Raw genomic sequence first — 8,207 nt, forward strand, 5'->3', positions numbered from 1 at the left:
TGTTCAATAACATAACGCGATACAAACAACGCAGGCACAGCAAGTGCATAAAATATGTTGAGACTGACGCGTGCACACAGCTCTCTAAATTCTACTGGCACTTATATAAATAAGGAGGCGCACACAATGTTAACTCACCTCTTAATCGTCATACATTTCTTTCGTCATCCTTTTCAAGTGGGATGGAGTGATGTTGAAACCACGTCATCCTTTTCAAGTGGGATGGAGTGATGTTGAAACCATAACAGCTATTTTAGCCAGTGTTCTTCTTGCGTGCAGCAAGCCACACAACGCGTCAGTCAACAACCTGTGTCGTTGCTTTGTTTTTAGTAGGTTCACTTGGGAAAACGCACGTTCAACGGCGGCGCTGGAGCGTGGCAGACACAAAATGTTCCTCATAAACGTTGACAAAAGAGGGTACTCTTGCATTCCGTCGCCTCTTCTCATTTGGTGAATGGTGTGCCAAACTGGCTCGCAGTTAAGCCAGCGTATTCACTCAACTCCATCTTACGGAGGGGTCGCCACTCCCTGTCAATATCATTTATTTCCAGTGGCGTACCAACTCGTTCGCGAGTGGGGGGCTGGCGTCGCTCACTATGTCCGCCGTATATATATATATAATGAATTCTCTGACGAAGGCCGTGCCACGGCTGAAACGTTAGGCATACAGTATTGCTTCCTCGTACGTGCACCGTCTTGTTTTCCTATACGTACCGGACCCACTGAACTTTCCCACTGTATATATATATATATATATATCCCGATCATCGGAGGATTCCATGAGCAAACTTCCCAGTCTTAGTTTGGCGTTGTAGATACGATGAGTATGAAGAACCTGCTATGACTCTAGTACCTTAAATTCTCACTTATTAAACAAAACATGTGGCTGACAAAGCAAGGTACTTCGCTGAAGTCTTCAGCTGAGTGCCAATTTCTTTGCTGTTAGAGACCTCTAATATAAAGTCTTTCTTAAGAAGAAGACTAAGTTCAGTCGATTAATACTTAAGCAATCCACATTGAGCTGGTTGTGTGAAATTATAACATTATAAATTACTGCGAATTTATATACTACGTGTCGTTCCTTGCCCTCGTACTTTTCTCAGCTTGGGTGGGGGTGGACGGAAAAGCGGTGAAGTGGCCCTTTACTCCTCCCCTCCGGTTCCTCCAATTAAATAGCCTCCAAAAACTGTGTAAGCTCAAACTTTCAAACTTGGGCGATTTATAACGTTAAGGTAGGTCACCACCGTCAAAAACGCATTTTTTAAATTATTTTTTGGATGTGACATTTTCAAGCTCCTTGTCTATTCAAGAATATTTAGCAAAAAGGATTATGTAGTTATCTTGAGCCGTTCGAAAGTTATGACCATTTTTCCAACCCCTCTTAGACGCATTCGAAACCGAAACTGAAGGTTTCTGATTCCGCAACACCTGCCATGTCGTCATAAATGTTTTTCCTTATACATATTACTTAATGCTAAGTTGTCTAAGTACATTCTAAAGCTTGTGGGGCATGATGTTTAAGATTGATCTTAAAATTTCCACTACACGGCTTCGGCACTCTGTTGTTGCGCGCGTTTTCGCTCGGCTGTCAGTGGTTTTTCGTACACCACTTCGAGCTCTTGGACTTAGTTCTGGCCTTTCATGGAATAAGTTATTTTGCTCCATGAAATATGGCAATGTATAGGACGAAAAGGAAGCATCAACGCAAGTTATGGAGTCAATAAACCAAGCGTGGAGCTGCTGTGGCGAACGTAGATGAGAGTCAGCTGGAGACTCAAAACGAGCTAGAAAAAGTATATGTGCGTCAGCTCGCTCAAAAGGAGAATGCGCCGCTTCAGAAGAGGTCCCCAGCTATAAACCTAGAGAATTTCAGACGTATGGAATGTTTCTTTATTATATGGACATTCAATTCAAATCTTTAAAGCCATTTTTCTCGAAACATTATTTTTTGCACCCTACACTTACGCAAACAGCGATAACTTTCCTTCTGATAAAGATTTTCACATATAATTTTGCGTACTATTTTTCTATAGGTTGAGCTGTGCATTCAAGGAGAAATATTGAAAATGAGCAGTAACCTTTTGTAATATGGCCAATTTTGTGCAAAACAAAGCTGTCAAATATAAACTTTTTCAGTCTTTTCACGATAACGCGCCTTAGTGTAGGGATGGGTAGATCGTGGAGGTTAGATCCACAGGATAGTCTCCTCACTACGTACCTGCAAAGTTGCCCTTCCATCGCACCAACCATTTTGTAGTTATTACTGTTGGCGCAACATGCATATTTTGGCACATTTTGATTTTTATAAATTTTGTTTTTTACATTTTTAGCAGTTTCGATCATCATTCTAAAGTTTAAATTTACATTAGCCCTACAGGCCAAAATTTTAATTATAACTTTTCGACTGCAACTGTAAAATTTTTTTCTGGAAGGTGGTGACCTACCTTAAAGGGACCGACGACTGCCCAGAATATGAAATGAGTTGACTCCACTGATGTAAAGATTGTCCGTCGGATTGACTGAAACCAACCCTGTTTTTTTCGTGAGAGACGTATTCATATTTTTATTTCTTAATTGAAAGTCGCGAAAAATGACCTGTGGCGCCTCTGGCGGCAAAAACATGAATGATCCGATGAAGACGGCCACTTGACCGTCGATTGCTGTACGCGGTCTACGATTTTTTTTTGTTAGTATTGAAATATTGTTCGTTTCTTTATATTAAAGGCACTGCTCCATAATGTACATATAGGCCTGCGTTAGTAGCATGCATTAAAGTGGCGCTGCCTGCGCGTAACGTAATGATCCCATGCTCGTCAACGCGTCTTGAGCAACTTTTCAGCGTGCTCATGCAACCGTGCACGCAGGTTCCAGGTCGCTAAGATTTTGGAGTGACATAGTTTGGCTACCTACACCTTGTCTCAGAAATGACGCGCGCTGCTACTCGGCGCGGCCGTGCATATGCGTAGTGACGTTTTCGATGACTTGGCTTGGCTCGTGCATCGAGAGAGTAACGACGCCGCGATAAGCCACCCATGACATAGGGGCAGGCAACCTTGGACGCATGCGCACACAACGCGGTACAAATACAGGGAAGGTGTATAATGCCACATCATCTCATTGTAACAGCTTGTTTAATAGTATATGTTGCTGGGCTAGTTGGTTCATAATCTTCACAATTGGGTAGCGCGAAATTGACAACTGTACAGGACAGGCGCTAAAGCGCCTGTCCTGTACATCGGTGTTCCTTTGTAGTCCTTGTCGATTTCGCGCTATCCAGTTTTGAAAATAACAGCTTGTTATTTTCAAAAATAGTTGAAAAGCTCTAAATAAAGGTGGTTAAGCATAGTTACAGGAACTCCTGGGAAAGCAGAACAACGATAGCTTTCACAAATCGCGAAAAGGGCTGGTGGCATCGCTATCAATTCTCAGCGTTGCTGGATGAAAGCTGCATCCGTGTTTAGAGCCTTTCAGATCGAAAAATAGCTGCTTGTAAAATAACTACGTGCTTTCGGGTTTAACTACTGCAGCTACAAACACTGCGAAGGGTGAGCTTTCTGTCGCGTCGTAAAAAAATGGGTCGAGAAAAATCGGTTGTCGGTCCCTTTAAACTACCCCGCATTGTTTCGTTCCGTATAGGTCGTTAGCTGTTAATGATTCGTCGAAATTTTCTGGGTCATGCTCACAGCACCTCCTCGTAAAACGACGCAACAAATGACGCGTAAGTGATCCACCGCGTAATTACCACGTACGCATGACTGCGTAAAAAATAACAATAATGAACTATTTCAATACGGCGTATTGTTTGACATTGGTTCTTCGCTATTCGTCAAAAATTTCCAATGTGCCCTCAAATCGCATGCAATGTGCAAATTAAGCAGCAGATTACTGCGCTGAACAGTAACTCTTTTTTTTTTCGGAATAGCCAGACAGTGTCTCTTTCTGAACGTTATTTAAAAGGCTGCCCGCCAATCACATTGGTAGCGGCTGCTTATAGCAGCGGCGAGATGCATTCATATGTATGTAATAGATACTTTCAGTTGCAGCATAACGATGCTAAGCTGTTTTTGCGCGTGTACAACTCTCTGTGAATTCATCGTTGCTGACAAAGAGGTAGAGAGAGAAATAAACATTATTAGGAACAGACACAATCCTTTGCAGGTAGGCAGCCTTATTCTTAGTCCAGAAAACCGTGGACGCTGATCACCTCCCTGGTGAGGTAGGTCAAGTAACGGGGCAAACTTGAAAGCTGGGCTTCTCAATGTACTCGAGTCCACTGCCTTGTTAGAAGCCGCCATGATCGCTACAGACTACCATATGATAAGCCGAGGGAAGCAGGCCAATCGGAGACTAAAGTGAGAATCTGTTTTAGCTGTCCTGGCTAGGCACAACTAAAATACTGGACACTTCTGCACACTCATCAACTCACAGCAGCTTGGATATGGAGCAGTGGCGATGCTATTCATTTTCAAAGAAAGAAACTGAATTTCCTGAAAAAGGAGAGCGTTTGATCGGGCTATAAAGCGTTTACTAGTTCCCGCTTATGTTTGCGTCGCGGATTACATAAATTTCAGACCAGGCAGGACAAACTGAAATCACGACAGATTGCTGTAATGTTATAGAGCCCCTGCTGAGCGATATAGCGTCCTCTGCAATGCTCGAGCGCAAGACGCACACGCGTGGAATAGGCAGCCCGCACCGCAGGTAGCCTAAAGTGCGTGGTCATGACACACGGAGGATAGTCGTCACCGCAGAATCGTAGGACAAATTTTATTACAGAATTAGGTTATTGCTGTGTTCAAGTAAAACTTTGCCTGATGTTGTTAGTTTCCCTGTCTGCAGCCGAGAATAACCACTGTAGAAAGTGGGGGGGGGGCTCTGCCGCCAACATTTCTCAGTGGGGGGGCTAGCGCCCCCCTTGCCCCCTCCCCCGGTAGACCTGTCTATGTTTATTTCGCTTTCTTTGACGATCAGACTGAGTGAGTGAAACAACTTTATTGACGACCTGGCATAAAGGGGGGAAGGGATAGGGGAATTAAAGCAAGACACTAGCGTGCTCGAACGTCCCGGAGCATCAACCTACTCGCGTCCAACTCGTGGGGGCGCCGCGTTGGGTCGCTGGCGTTCCAGGATGCTAAGCACGTGCTGGACCACGTCACTTTGGTTGTCTGGCTTTCAGCTGGTGATCTTGCTGCTGATGGCAGTTGGCATTACTTCTTAGTTATTCAGCGGTGGCGCACAGTTCCAGAGGAGGTGTCTCTGGGTGGCTCGCGCCTTCTTGCAGTGTTGGCATATATCCGTGGTGTATACCTCTGGGCAAACGCGCTTTGCCCAGACGGGGGTCCATATGGCTTGTACTTGCAACTGCCGTAGTGTGGCTGCTTCGCTGCGTTGCAGGTCTCGGTGAGGCGGTGGGTAGAGGCGTCTGCTCGTTCTGTACCACTGCAGAACGTCGCCGTAGGGTGTGATGGAATACTCTTCGTCTTCGGCATCGGGTCGTTGCGGCTCCCAGGAACGCGGAGACCCGCGGCTAGTTAGCGCGTGTGCCTCCGTATCTGCCTTCTCGTTCCGGTTCGGGCCCGCGTCTAGCTCCCCGGCGTGCGCAGGGAACCACTTGACGGTAACGTTGATTTCCGGTCTTGCTATCGTTGAACATACTCTTGCAGTGCTTCCATGGACGTTGTTCCCCGCAGGGGCGTCTGCGAATGCAGAAGTTTGGTGTGTAGCGACACCACGGACCCGAGCTAACAGGGGGGTTTCGACCCCCTCCCACGCCTAGCCGTGCGTGGCTTTGCCGTGTCCGGGGAAAAGGGGATCCTGGGGGTTGAGCCGACGCCGGGTGTTTGGACCGTTAAGGCCCCCCGGCAGAGGCAACACACCCCTTTGGCCCCGGCTTCACGTAGACGGCACCCCTGGGCTGACCCACCCAGGGGAAATCGGCAGTCGCCTTTTCCTATCTCTCTCTCCCACGTCTTCGTCTTTCTCTCCCACTTTTAGCCTTTCCTGTCCTCTCGTGTCTGCTATTCCGTTTTTCTTGGCGGCGAGGGTTAACCTTGTGTATGTGCCCTCTCTTGGGCACATTATATTTGGTTATAGTAGCTATGTACAGCTGGCGTTGGCTCGCCTTATAACAATATAAGTGCGGTCGCGTCCCCATGTAGGGCTCCATGGTGGGCGGCTGGCATGGCTGCCGAATCCATCCATTATCTATGGCCTCAACCTCCTTTCCCAAACTTAACAATCGTCCTCTCACAAAGAGGGGACACACCGAGGACACTGTCAACATTTTCATGAAACCTCAAGAAATGTTTCCACGATTCCATGTGATCCACTGTGAAACAGCTGACAAGAATGCCCGAACCATATCCCCTTTTGTTGTGTCCAAATGCCTCACTGAAACACTCGGCAGTGGCTATCAGGCATCGATAATGGCTAGCGGAGATCTTCTCCTGGAAGTTCAAAACAAAGCACAATATGAAAAACTGTCCAAACTTGTTTCGTTCGGAAACACACCTGTCTCTGTCACACCACATCGTTCCCTGAACAGCTCGCGAGGTATAGTCTCAGACCAAGACCTGCTTGAATTGAAAGTGAGCTCCTGGAGGGCTGGAGTGAACAGCATGTGACAAATGTACAGAGAATCAAAATTAGGCGCGATGATAAGGAAATCCTGACTAAACACCTAATCGTCACATTTGGTACAAGCACACTGCCAGAACATATCCAAACAGGCTATTGGAAATTGAAGGTTAGACCATACATCCCTAACCCACGCCGTTGCTTCAAGTGCCAGCGTTTCGGTCACGGCTCTCAGAGCTGCCGTGGCCGGCAAACCTGTGCAATGTGCAGTTCACATGAACACCCTGCAGACAACTGTGTTGAAGCTCACCACTGTGCGAACTGCGAGGGTGGGCACCCTGCCTACTCTCGCAGTTGTCCCTCATGGAAAAAAAGAAAAAGAAATCATAACACTCAAGGTAACTGAAAATATCTCATTTAAGGAGGCGCGCAGACGCCTTTCCTTTCCGCAGGGTCCTACTTTTGCGGACGTGCCACGTCAGGGGGCAGTGCCACAAATGTTCGCGGTGGCCGCACGTACCACACACAGTGGACGGGCGGCAGCGCCATACTGCTCCGCAACCAAACGGCATGCAGGCCTCCGGATCTGCAGGCCCAGGGCCTTCTGTGCCGTCAGAGGGCCCCAAAACTCTGACACCCGTGCGCGTAACCCGCGAGCGGGCATCCAGCGTCTCTGCCGAGGCGATGGACACAACGGCAAGTCTAGCGGCGTTACAGGCGCCGAAAGAACGGCGCAGCTCTTTGGAGCGCGCCAGAAAAGAAAAAGCCCGCATCACGGGGCCTGGAAAGGGCTCCGTGACGTAAGCCTACAGTTCTCTCCATACACACAGCACTAATTTAAACTCAAAATGGATACACAAATCTTACAAAGGAATGTGAGAGGTCTTCTCAGAAACCTTGATGATATCCAAGAACTCATACACGAACACTCGCCAAAAGTGCTGTGTGTACAGGAAACACACCTGAAAACTAAACACACGAACTTCCTTAGACACCACGTCATCTTCCGTAAAGACCGAGATGAAGCCACCGCATCATCTGGTGGCGTCGCCATCATAATAGATAAGAGCGTAGCATGTCAAGGTTTGCAGATACAAACGCCGCTCGAAGCAGTGGCCGTTCGTGCTGTTATTTTAAACGAGTTACCATTTGCTCAGTGTACATCGCCCCTCATCATCAGCTGCACAAACACGAATTTCAGTCCTTAATCGATCAATTACCTGAACCCTATATCGTCCTTGGAGATTTTAATGCCCACAGCCCTTTGTGGGGCGACTCTCGTTTGATCGAGAGTTTTATCTTTTCCACTGACACATGCCTATTAAATAAGAAAGAACCCACGTTTTTTAGCCTGGCGAACAAAACATACTCGTGCATTGATCTTAGCATCGCTTCGCCCACCCTTTTATCCGATCTTAAATAGGATGTAATTAAAAACCCTTATGGAACTGATCACTTTCCCATACTGCTAAGAACGCCAAAATAAAACGAATATACACCCCAGGCTCCAACTTGGAAGGTAGACGGAGCAGATTGGGAAAAGTACCAGAGTCTTAGTAGTATCTCGTGGGCCGAGATTTCCCCCTTAGGAATTAATTCTGCTGCTAGTTATTTTACCGCTTTTATTATTG

Source organism: Rhipicephalus sanguineus, unplaced genomic scaffold (genome assembly GCF_013339695.2).
Source record: "Rhipicephalus sanguineus isolate Rsan-2018 unplaced genomic scaffold, BIME_Rsan_1.4 Seq171, whole genome shotgun sequence".
Lineage (NCBI taxonomy): Eukaryota > Metazoa > Arthropoda > Arachnida > Ixodida > Ixodidae > Rhipicephalus > Rhipicephalus sanguineus.